General features: G+C 45.6%; 4 non-coding genes across 4 annotated transcripts; all 4 read right to left on the bottom strand.

Annotated features, from left to right (window-relative positions):
* Window positions 1-2197: 2197 nt before the first annotated feature.
* trnav-aac (transfer RNA valine (anticodon AAC)) lies at window positions 2198-2270 on the bottom strand. Its single transcript has one exon. It is a non-coding gene; the product is annotated as a tRNA-Val (tRNA).
* A 2686-nt stretch (window positions 2271-4956) lies between these two features.
* trnav-aac (transfer RNA valine (anticodon AAC)) lies at window positions 4957-5029 on the bottom strand. The gene has a single exon. It is a non-coding gene; the product is annotated as a tRNA-Val (tRNA).
* A 2686-nt stretch (window positions 5030-7715) lies between these two features.
* Window positions 7716-7788, bottom strand: trnav-aac (transfer RNA valine (anticodon AAC)). The gene has a single exon. It is a non-coding gene; the product is annotated as a tRNA-Val (tRNA).
* Window positions 7789-10474: 2686 nt separating this feature from the next.
* trnav-aac (transfer RNA valine (anticodon AAC)) lies at window positions 10475-10547 on the bottom strand. The gene has a single exon. It is a non-coding gene; the product is annotated as a tRNA-Val (tRNA).
* Window positions 10548-12955: the final 2408 nt, after the last annotated feature.

The following is a 12955-nucleotide window of genomic DNA, read 5'->3' as shown; positions in this document are numbered from 1 at the left end:
GGCTTTAAAGGATTACTTTTTAGCGGAGTTTTCCATCGCAGTCTGTGGCACAATCGTTTAGTCTGTTCGACTGCTCACGGGAAAGGTAGTATTGTGAAACACTGCAGATACGAACAACTTCCTTAATTTTGCCCCGACTGACCATACTCCGTGAAATTTTCCCAGACCTCAATTGAGGAGTTTTGCTGCTCGAAGTTACCTCAGAAACCCTGTTAACTCGTAATGTGCTGAGCGAATCGCAAAACAGAAAGCATTTTTCACGGAACACAAACAAAACTGGCATGCCGAATGCATTTTCATACAGAGAGATGCATGAATGCTAAATGTGTCACAGTCCGAGGGCATGAGTCATAAAGTAATCTCACAACTAACAACAGGGCAATTCCAAACTGCTCTTTCAAACATACTGCAGCGTTAGTGCACCACCACTTTCCAGACAATGCTGAAAAGAGAGATAGAAAGAACATCATAAGAACGGGCCATAAAAAGTGAATTTCACCATTCACAGCCTCGATTAGATTACCTTTTCCTTCTGATGACTCCAGGACGGAAATGAAGGAAATGGGAGAAATTCAATAACATATGACACCGAAATTCATTGGAACGATTTTCCCATTGGACAGAAAACCAAATAACGACGAGTCGAGTCACCGCAGGACTTTGTTTCACAACAGCGATGAAATAATAGTCTCCATTCGGTTCCAGTAAAAGCACAAATCGCTTTGGAACAGCAGAGCTGTTTGCGATTTTCCGCGCGGGAGGCGAACGCGATCATGACAGCAGAGACACTTGGACACTTCGGTCAAATAACCATGAGCTGCTAGACATTACTACAATTTCGATTCTTGCTTTGCTAAATGATTTCACACATTGCTCGAAACAGGACGACTTTCACGTTTACACGGAACACGAAACACACCTGACTACAGGGAAAATGCACAAAGCTGAGCAGGCCGTGTTCCACATCAAACCGTGCAGCATTTATTCAGTCACTGTGTCTGTTTTGCAGAAGAAGGGTCCCAAAGAATGTTCTCCACCCTAAAACCGGAGGTCGCATTACAATCCGAGAACGACACATCACATTGTGAGCATGCTCTGACCTCGGGGCCGGTTCGAGATGCCACTTTCCGTGCCTTTTACTTTAACAGTGCAATTTGCTGCAGAGATGTTCACTCCTGGACATGAGCCACGTGGATACCAACTGAGTCGGAAACCTGTGCGGGAATCGACGAGAAGCGATTCAATAAATTTTGCTAACTTCCATGGTGCTTATTGGAAATGCAGTTTCTGTTCAAGTCAATCGAAAAGGCAGTTTCTGAACATAGTAACAGAAGTCAAAAGGTAATTACCTCACCCCACCCCACTCCGGAAGAGGTGCTAACTGCCCTTGAGTGCTTTTTGATCTCGATGTGAAGAGCTCACACGCCTCTGAGTCACCTTCAAGTCTCTGTTTGCGGAGTGAATCACAAAGAAGGACTTTTACCAGAGCTGCAACCGCCTCACTTCCCCACTCGCTCTCCCCTTTTACATTTTCCTGCTCGTCAGTGATTTAAAGAAAACCAAATGGATGCGATGTCATTCTGTAGCCTCTCTGTCGATTCCTCCGTTTCAGTTCCAACATGGCTTAGATCTCGGGGCGCACCTTAATATTAGCGGCGCTATGAAAGCACAAGTTCAAAGGTTCCTCTGAGAGTGTAAATTATTTCATTGCTGTTGCTGATTGAATGAGCCACTAACGTGCGAACTGCCCCAAAATATGATTCAGGAATCTGGTACCAACTCTCGCGCGTTGAATAACGACAGACAGCTTCCAAATGAGGCCTTTCAGAGACGACTTTGGGGTACATTTGACAGACAGACAAGTTCAGGAATCCGTGGTGCGCTGTGACACCAGCGCAGCAGCTTCTTCCCTGCCTTTGAACCGGGCCGCCTGCGCAAGGAATGCAAATGCGGTACTGCTTTTCGTGGAAGGATCAGAACGCGGCAAGGACACTCTCAAACAGAATGGCATATGCATCAGAACCAGGTTGCAGAAAAACTTTATAATGCTTTACACAGTAATTAAATGGAGTTGCCTTACATTACACTACGAGAGCAGATTCTTTCAAGCAAATTCGAAGGCAGGTTTGCAGATGGGAAAGCAAGCAAGAAAGCTCCGTTCTTGTCCATGTAAAAGGCTGCAGTTGACGAACAAAGCAGTTTCTGCCCAGTTTCGAACTAGGGACCTTTCGCGTGTTAGGCGAACGTGATGACCACTACACTACAGAAACCAGCCGCGGTCGCCGTCAAATTGATGACAATATATAGACAATGATTTCGTCAATGTTTGGACCGGAGGGCGAGGTGGAATAAGCTGGGACGACTTTCCCTGCAGCGTAACGGCTGCGATATTGTCTTATGGAAGGGTTGTAAACTGAGTATTTCTGTGTTTTACCCAAATTGGGGTGAGTTGAAAACTCGAGAGCATAGGTTTAAGGTGAGTGGGCTGAAATTGACAAACGACCTGAGGCACATTTCCCACACAGAAGGTTGTGCGTGTATGGAATGAGCTCCCAGAGGAAGTGGAGAAGGCTATTACACTCAGAAAATTGCAAAGGTAATCGGATGAGTTTCTGGACAGGATGGGTTTAGAGGGATTGGGGCCAAATGCTGGGGAACGGGACTTGTTTAATTTTGGTTATGTGGTGAGCATGGATGAGATACACCTAAATATCTGTTTCCACGCCGTGTACCCCCATAACGTCGTGTTGCTAACACCGGCTTTAAAGGATTACTTTTTAGCGGAGTTTTCCATCGCAGTCTGTGGCACAATCGTTTAGTCTGTTCGACTGCTCACGGGAAAGGTAGTATTGTGAAACACTGCAGATACGAACAACTTCCTTAATTTTGCCCCGACTGACCATACTCCGTGAAATTTTCCAAGACCTCAATTGAGGAGTTTTGCTGCTCGAAGTTACCTCAGAAACCCTGTTAACTCGTAATGTGCTGAGCGAATCGCAAAACAGAAAGCATTTTTCACGGAACACAAACAAAACTGGCATGCCGAATGCATTTTCATACAGAGAGATGCATGAATGCTAAATGTGTCACAGTCCGAGGACATGAGTCATAAAGTAATCTCACAACTAACAACAGGGCAATTCCAAACTGCTCTTTCAAACATACTGCAGCGTTAGTGCACCACCACTTTCCAGACAATGCTGAAAAGAGAGATAGAAAGAACATCATAAGAACGGGCCATAAAAAGTGAATTTCACCATTCACAGTCTCGATTAGATTACCTTTTCCTTCTGATGACTCCAGGACGGAAATGAAGGAAATGGGAGAAATTCAATAACATATGACACCGAAATTCATTGGAACGATTTTCCCATTGGACAGAAAACCAAATAACGACGAGTCGAGTCACCGCAGGACTTTGTTTCACAACAGCGATGAAATAATAGTCTCCATTCGGTTCCAGTAAAAGCACAAATCGCTTTGGAACAGCAGAGCTGTTTGCGATTTTCCGCGCGGGAGGCGAACGCGATCATGACAGCAGAGACACTTGGACACTTCGGTCAAATAACCATGAGCTGCTAGACATTACTACAATTTCGATTCTTGCTTTGCTAAATGATTTCACACATTGCTCGAAACAGGACGACTTTCACGTTTACACGGAACACGAAACACACCTGACTACAGGGAAAATGCACAAAGCTGAGCAGGCCGTGTTCCACATCAAACCGTGCAGCATTTATTCAGTCACTGTGTCTGTTTTGCAGAAGAAGGGTCCCAAAGAATGTTCTCCACCCTAAAACCGGAGGTCGCATTACAATCCGAGAACGACAGATCACATTGTGAGCATGCTCTGACCTCGGGGCCGGTTCGAGATGCCACTTTCCGTGCCTTTTACTTTAACCGTGCAATTTGCTGCAGAGATGTTCACTCCTGGACATGAGCCACGTGGATACCAACTGAGTCGGAAACCTGTGCGGGAATCGACGAGAAGCGATTCAATAAATTTTGCTAACTTCCATGGTGCTTATTGGAAATGCAGTTTCTGTTCAAGTCAATCGAAAAGGCAGTTTCTGAACATAGTAACAGAAGTCAAAAGGTAATTACCTCACCCCACCCCCACTCCGGAAGAGGTGCTAACTGCCCTTAAGTGCTTTTTGATCTCGATGTGAAGAGCTCACACGCCTCTGAGTCACCTTCAAGTCTCTGTTTGCGGAGTGAATCACAAAGAAGGACTTTTACCAGAGCTGCAACCGCCTCACTTCCCCACTCGCTCTCCCCTTTTACATTTTCCTGCTCGTCAGTGATTTAAAGAAAACCAAATGGATGCGATGTCATTCTGTAGCCTCTCTGTCGATTCCTCCGTTTCAGTTCCAACATGGCTTAGATCTCGGGGCGCACCTTAATATTAGCGGCGCTATGAAAGCACAAGTTCAAAGGTTCCTCTGAGAGTGTAAATTATTTCATTGCTGTTGCTGATTGAATGAGCCACTAACGTGCGAACTGCCCCAAAATATGATTCAGGAATCTGGTACCAACTCTCGCGCGTTGAATAACGACAGACAGCTTCCAAATGAGGCCTTTCAGAGACGACTTTGGGGTACATTTGACAGACAGACAAGTTCAGGAATCCGTGGTGCGCTGTGACACCAGCGCAGCAGCTTCTTCCCTGCCTTTGAACCGGGCCGCCTGCGCAAGGAATGCAAATGCGGTACTGCTTTTCGTGGAAGGATCAGAACGCGGCAAGGACACTCTCAAACAGAATGGCATATGCATCAGAACCAGGTTGCAGAAAAACTTTATAATGCTTTACACAGTAATTAAATGGAGTTGCCTTACATTACACTACGAGAGCAGATTCTTTCAAGCAAATTCGAAGGCAGGTTTGCAGATGGGAAAGCAAGCAAGAAAGCTCCGTTCTTGTCCATGTAAAAGGCTGCAGTTGACGAACAAAGCAGTTTCTGCCCAGTTTCGAACTAGGGACCTTTCGCGTGTTAGGCGAACGTGATGACCACTACACTACAGAAACCAGCCGCGGTCGCCGTCAAATTGATGACAATATATAGACAATGATTTCGTCAATGTTTGGACCGGAGGGCGAGGTGGAATAAGCTGGGACGACTTTCCCTGCAGCGTAACGGCTGCGATATTGTCTTATGGAAGGGTTGTAAACTGAGTATTTCTGTGTTTTACCCAAATTGGGGTGAGTTGAAAACTCGAGAGCATAGGTTTAAGGTGAGTGGGCTGAAATTGACAAACGACCTGAGGCACATTTCCCACACAGAAGGTTGTGCGTGTATGGAATGAGCTCCCAGAGGAAGTGGAGAAGGCTATTACACTCAGAAAATTGCAAAGGTAATCGGATGAGTTTCTGGACAGGATGGGTTTAGAGGGATTGGGGCCAAATGCTGGGGAACGGGACTTGTTTAATTTTGGTTATGTGGTGAGCATGGATGAGATACACCTAAATATCTGTTTCCACGCCGTGTACCCCCATAACGTCGTGTTGCTAACACCGGCTTTAAAGGATTACTTTTTAGCGGAGTTTTCCATCGCAGTCTGTGGCACAATCGTTTAGTCTGTTCGACTGCTCACGGGAAAGGTAGTATTGTGAAACACTGCAGATACGAACAACTTCCTTAATTTTGCCCCGACTGACCATACTCCGTGAAATTTTCCAAGACCTCAATTGAGGAGTTTTGCTGCTCGAAGTTACCTCAGAAACCCTGTTAACTCGTAATGTGCTGAGCGAATCGCAAAACAGAAAGCATTTTTCACGGAACACAAACAAAACTGGCATGCCGAATGCATTTTCATACAGAGAGATGCATGAATGCTAAATGTGTCACAGTCCGAGGACATGAGTCATAAAGTAATCTCACAACTAACAACAGGGCAATTCCAAACTGCTCTTTCAAACATACTGCAGCGTTAGTGCACCACCACTTTCCAGACAATGCTGAAAAGAGAGATAGAAAGAACATCATAAGAACGGGCCATAAAAAGTGAATTTCACCATTCACAGTCTCGATTAGATTACCTTTTCCTTCTGATGACTCCAGGACGGAAATGAAGGAAATGGGAGAAATTCAATAACATATGACACCGAAATTCATTGGAACGATTTTCCCATTGGACAGAAAACCAAATAACGACGAGTCGAGTCACCGCAGGACTTTGTTTCACAACAGCGATGAAATAATAGTCTCCATTCGGTTCCAGTAAAAGCACAAATCGCTTTGGAACAGCAGAGCTGTTTGCGATTTTCCGCGCGGGAGGCGAACGCGATCATGACAGCAGAGACACTTGGACACTTCGGTCAAATAACCATGAGCTGCTAGACATTACTACAATTTCGATTCTTGCTTTGCTAAATGATTTCACACATTGCTCGAAACAGGACGACTTTCACGTTTACACGGAACACGAAACACACCTGACTACAGGGAAAATGCACAAAGCTGAGCAGGCCGTGTTCCACATCAAACCGTGCAGCATTTATTCAGTCACTGTGTCTGTTTTGCAGAAGAAGGGTCCCAAAGAATGTTCTCCACCCTAAAACCGGAGGTCGCATTACAATCCGAGAACGACACATCACATTGTGAGCATGCTCTGACCTCGGGGCCGGTTCGAGATGCCACTTTCCGTGCCTTTTACTTTAACCGTGCAATTTGCTGCAGAGATGTTCACTCCTGGACATGAGCCACGTGGATACCAACTGAGTCGGAAACCTGTGCGGGAATCGACGAGAAGCGATTCAATAAATTTTGCTAACTTCCATGGTGCTTATTGGAAATGCAGTTTCTGTTCAAGTCAATCGAAAAGGCAGTTTCTGAACATAGTAACAGAAGTCAAAAGGTAATTACCTCACCCCACCCCCACTCCGGAAGAGGTGCTAACTGCCCTTAAGTGCTTTTTGATCTCGATGTGAAGAGCTCACACGCCTCTGAGTCACCTTCAAGTCTCTGTTTGCGGAGTGAATCACAAAGAAGGACTTTTACCAGAGCTGCAACCGCCTCACTTCCCCACTCGCTCTCCCCTTTTACATTTTCCTGCTCGTCAGTGATTTAAAGAAAACCAAATGGATGCGATGTCATTCTGTAGCCTCTCTGTCGATTCCTCCGTTTCAGTTCCAACATGGCTTAGATCTCGGGGCGCACCTTAATATTAGCGGCGCTATGAAAGCACAAGTTCAAAGGTTCCTCTGAGAGTGTAAATTATTTCATTGCTGTTGCTGATTGAATGAGCCACTAACGTGCGAACTGCCCCAAAATATGATTCAGGAATCTGGTACCAACTCTCGCGCGTTGAATAACGACAGACAGCTTCCAAATGAGGCCTTTCAGAGACGACTTTGGGGTACATTTGACAGACAGACAAGTTCAGGAATCCGTGGTGCGCTGTGACACCAGCGCAGCAGCTTCTTCCCTGCCTTTGAACCGGGCCGCCTGCGCAAGGAATGCAAATGCGGTACTGCTTTTCGTGGAAGGATCAGAACGCGGCAAGGACACTCTCAAACAGAATGGCATATGCATCAGAACCAGGTTGCAGAAAAACTTTATAATGCTTTACACAGTAATTAAATGGAGTTGCCTTACATTACACTACGAGAGCAGATTCTTTCAAGCAAATTCGAAGGCAGGTTTGCAGATGGGAAAGCAAGCAAGAAAGCTCCGTTCTTGTCCATGTAAAAGGCTGCAGTTGACGAACAAAGCAGTTTCTGCCCAGTTTCGAACTAGGGACCTTTCGCGTGTTAGGCGAACGTGATGACCACTACACTACAGAAACCAGCCGCGGTCGCCGTGAAATTGATGACAATATATAGACAATGATTTCGTCAATGTTTGGACCGGAGGGCGAGGTGGAATAAGCTGGGACGACTTTCCCTGCAGCGTAACGGCTGCGATATTGTCTTATGGAAGGGTTGTAAACTGAGTATTTCTGTGTTTTACCCAAATTGGGGTGAGTTGAAAACTCGAGAGCATAGGTTTAAGGTGAGTGGGCTGAAATTGACAAACGACCTGAGGCACATTTCCCACACAGAAGGTTGTGCGTGTATGGAATGAGCTCCCAGAGGAAGTGGAGAAGGCTATTACACTCAGAAAATTGCAAAGGTAATCGGATGAGTTTCTGGACAGGATGGGTTTAGAGGGATTGGGGCCAAATGCTGGGGAACGGGACTTGTTTAATTTTGGTTATGTGGTGAGCATGGATGAGATACACCTAAATATCTGTTTCCACGCCGTGTACCCCCATAACGTCGTGTTGCTAACACCGGCTTTAAAGGATTACTTTTTAGCGGAGTTTTCCATCGCAGTCTGTGGCACAATCGTTTAGTCTGTTCGACTGCTCACGGGAAAGGTAGTATTGTGAAACACTGCAGATACGAACAACTTCCTTAATTTTGCCCCGACTGACCATACTCCGTGAAATTTTCCAAGACCTCAATTGAGGAGTTTTGCTGCTCGAAGTTACCTCAGAAACCCTGTTAACTCGTAATGTGCTGAGCGAATCGCAAAACAGAAAGCATTTTTCACGGAACACAAACAAAACTGGCATGCCGAATGCATTTTCATACAGAGAGATGCATGAATGCTAAATGTGTCACAGTCCGAGGACATGAGTCATAAAGTAATCTCACAACTAACAACAGGGCAATTCCAAACTGCTCTTTCAAACATACTGCAGCGTTAGTGCACCACCACTTTCCAGACAATGCTGAAAAGAGAGATAGAAAGAACATCATAAGAACGGGCCATAAAAAGTGAATTTCACCATTCACAGTCTCGATTAGATTACCTTTTCCTTCTGATGACTCCAGGACGGAAATGAAGGAAATGGGAGAAATTCAATAACATATGACACCGAAATTCATTGGAACGATTTTCCCATTGGACAGAAAACCAAATAACGACGAGTCGAGTCACCGCAGGACTTTGTTTCACAACAGCGATGAAATAATAGTCTCCATTCGGTTCCAGTAAAAGCACAAATCGCTTTGGAACAGCAGAGCTGTTTGCGATTTTCCGCGCGGGAGGCGAACGCGATCATGACAGCAGAGACACTTGGACACTTCGGTCAAATAACCATGAGCTGCTAGACATTACTACAATTTCGATTCTTGCTTTGCTAAATGATTTCACACATTGCTCGAAACAGGACGACTTTCACGTTTACACGGAACACGAAACACACCTGACTACAGGGAAAATGCACAAAGCTGAGCAGGCCGTGTTCCACATCAAACCGTGCAGCATTTATTCAGTCACTGTGTCTGTTTTGCAGAAGAAGGGTCCCAAAGAATGTTCTCCACCCTAAAACCGGAGGTCGCATTACAATCCGAGAACGACACATCACATTGTGAGCATGCTCTGACCTCGGGGCCGGTTCGAGATGCCACTTTCCGTGCCTTTTACTTTAACCGTGCAATTTGCTGCAGAGATGTTCACTCCTGGACATGAGCCACGTGGATACCAACTGAGTCGGAAACCTGTGCGGGAATCGACGAGAAGCGATTCAATAAATTTTGCTAACTTCCATGGTGCTTATTGGAAATGCAGTTTCTGTTCAAGTCAATCGAAAAGGCAGTTTCTGAACATAGTAACAGAAGTCAAAAGGTAATTACCTCACCCCACCCCCACTCCGGAAGAGGTGCTAACTGCCCTTAAGTGCTTTTTGATCTCGATGTGAAGAGCTCACACGCCTCTGAGTCACCTTCAAGTCTCTGTTTGCGGAGTGAATCACAAAGAAGGACTTTTACCAGAGCTGCAACCGCCTCACTTCCCCACTCGCTCTCCCCTTTTACATTTTCCTGCTCGTCAGTGATTTAAAGAAAACCAAATGGATGCGATGTCATTCTGTAGCCTCTCTGTCGATTCCTCCGTTTCAGTTCCAACATGGCTTAGATCTCGGGGCGCACCTTAATATTAGCGGCGCTATGAAAGCACAAGTTCAAAGGTTCCTCTGAGAGTGTAAATTATTTCATTGCTGTTGCTGATTGAATGAGCCACTAACGTGCGAACTGCCCCAAAATATGATTCAGGAATCTGGTACCAACTCTCGCGCGTTGAATAACGACAGACAGCTTCCAAATGAGGCCTTTCAGAGACGACTTTGGGGTACATTTGACAGACAGACAAGTTCAGGAATCCGTGGTGCGCTGTGACACCAGCGCAGCAGCTTCTTCCCTGCCTTTGAACCGGGCCGCCTGCGCAAGGAATGCAAATGCGGTACTGCTTTTCGTGGAAGGATCAGAACGCGGCAAGGACACTCTCAAACAGAATGGCATATGCATCAGAACCAGGTTGCAGAAAAACTTTATAATGCTTTACACAGTAATTAAATGGAGTTGCCTTACATTACACTACGAGAGCAGATTCTTTCAAGCAAATTCGAAGGCAGGTTTGCAGATGGGAAAGCAAGCAAGAAAGCTCCGTTCTTGTCCATGTAAAAGGCTGCAGTTGACGAACAAAGCAGTTTCTGCCCAGTTTCGAACTAGGGACCTTTCGCGTGTTAGGCGAACGTGATGACCACTACACTACAGAAACCAGCCGCGGCCGCCGTGAAATTGATGACAATATATAGACAATGATTTCGTCAATGTATGGACCGGAGGGCGAGGTGGAATAAGCTGGGACGACTTTCCCTGCAGCGTAACGGCTGCGATATGATCTTATGGAAGGGTTGTAAACTGAGTATTTCTGTGTTTTACCCAAATTGGGGTGAGTTGAAAACTCGAGAGCATAGGTTTAAGGTGAGTGGGCTGAAATTGACAAACGACCTGAGGCACATTTCCCACACAGAAGGTTGTGCGTGTATGGAATGAGCTCCCAGAGGAAGTGGAGAAGGCTATTACACTCAGAAAATTGCAAAGGTAATCGGATGAGTTTCTGGACAGGATGGGTTTAGAGGGATTGGGGCCAAATGCTGGGGAACGGGACTTGTTTAATTTTGGTTATGTGGTGAGCATGGATGAGATACACCTAAATATCTGTTTCCACGCCGTGTACCCCCATAACGTCGTGTTGCTAACACCGGCTTTAAAGGATTACTTTTTAGCGGAGTTTTCCATCGCAGTCTGTGGCACAATCGTTTAGTCTGTTCGACTGCTCACGGGAAAGGTAGTATTGTGAAACACTGCAGATACGAACAACTTCCTTAATTTTGCCCCGACTGACCATACTCCGTGAAATTTTCCAAGACCTCAATTGAGGAGTTTTGCTGCTCGAAGTTACCTCAGAAACCCTGTTAACTCGTAATGTGCTGAGCGAATCGCAAAACAGAAAGCATTTTTCACGGAACACAAACAAAACTGGCATGCCGAATGCATTTTCATACAGAGAGATGCATGAATGCTAAATGTGTCACAGTCCGAGGGCATGAGTCATAAAGTAATCTCACAACTAACAACAGGGCAATTCCAAACTGCTCTTTCAAACATACTGCAGCGTTAGTGCACCACCACTTTCCAGACAATGCTGAAAAGAGAGATAGAAAGAACATCATAAGAACGGGCCATAAAAAGTGAATTTCACCATTCACAGTCTCGATTAGATTACCTTTTCCTTCTGATGTCTCCAGGACGGAAATGAAGGAAATGGGAGAAATTCAATAACATATGACACCGAAATTCATTGGAACGATTTTCCCATTGGACAGAAAACCAAATAACGACGAGTCGAGTCACCGCAGGACTTTGTTTCACAACGGCGATGAAATAATAGTCTCCATTCGGTTCCAGTAAAAGCACAAATCGCTTTGGAACAGCAGAGCTGTTTGCGATTTTCCGCGCGGGAGGCGAACGCGATCATGACAGCAGAGACACTTGGACACTTCTGTCAAATAACCATGAGCTGCTAGACATTACTACAATTTCGATTCTTGCTTTGCTAAATGATTTCACACATTGCTCGAAACAGGACGACTTTCACGTTTACACGGAACACGAAACACACCTGACTACAGGGAAAATGCACAAAGCTGAGCAGGCCGTGTTCCACATCAAACCGTGCAGCATTTATTCAGTCACTGTGTCTGTTTTGCAGAAGAAGGGTCCCAAAGAATGTTCTCCACCCTAAAACCGGAGGTCGCATTACAATCCGAGAACGACAGATCACATTGTGAGCATGCTCTGACCTCGGGGCCGGTTCGAGATGCCACTTTCCGTGCCTTTTACTTTAACCGTGCAATTTGCTGCAGAGATGTTCACTTCTGGACATGAGCCACGTGGATACCAACTGAGTCGGAAACCTGTGCGGGAATTGACGAGAAGCGATTCAATAAATTTTGCTAACTTCCATGGTGCTTATTGGAAATGCAGTTTCTGTTCAAGTCAATCGAAAAGGCAGTTTCTGAACATCGTAACAGAAGTCAAAAGGTAATTACCTCACCCCACCCCCACTCCGGAAGAGGTGCTAACTGCCCTTGAGTGCTTTTTGATCTCGATGTGAAGAGCTCACACGCCTCTGAGTCACCTTCAAGTCTCTGTTTGCGGAGTGAATCACAAAGAAGGACTTTTACCAGAGCTGCAACCGCCTCACTTCCCCACTCGCTCTCCCCTTTTACATTTTCCTGCTCGTCAGTGATTTAAAGAAAACCAAATGGATGCGATGTCATTCTGTAGCCTCTCTGTCGATTCCTCCGTTTCAGTTCCAACATGGCTTAGATCTCGGGGCGCACCTTAATATTAGCGGCGCTATGAAAGCACAAGTTCAAAGGTTCCTCTGAGAGTGTAAATTATTTCATTGCTGTTGCTGATTGAATGAGCCACTAACGTGCGAACTGCCCCAAAATATGATTCAGGAATCTGGTACCAACTCTCGCGCGTTGAATAACGACAGACAGCTTCCAAATGAGGCCTTTCAGAGACGACTTTGGGGTACATTTGACAGACAGACAAGTTCAGGAATCCGTGGTGCGCTGTGACACCAGCGCAGCAGCTTCTTCCCTGCCTTTG

This window comes from Chiloscyllium punctatum, chromosome 50, assembly GCF_047496795.1.
Source record: "Chiloscyllium punctatum isolate Juve2018m chromosome 50, sChiPun1.3, whole genome shotgun sequence".
In the NCBI taxonomy this organism is placed as follows: Eukaryota; Metazoa; Chordata; class Chondrichthyes; order Orectolobiformes; family Hemiscylliidae; genus Chiloscyllium; species Chiloscyllium punctatum.
The sequence above is the reverse complement of the archived record's forward strand: the minus strand, read 5'-3'. Positions and strand labels throughout refer to the sequence as shown.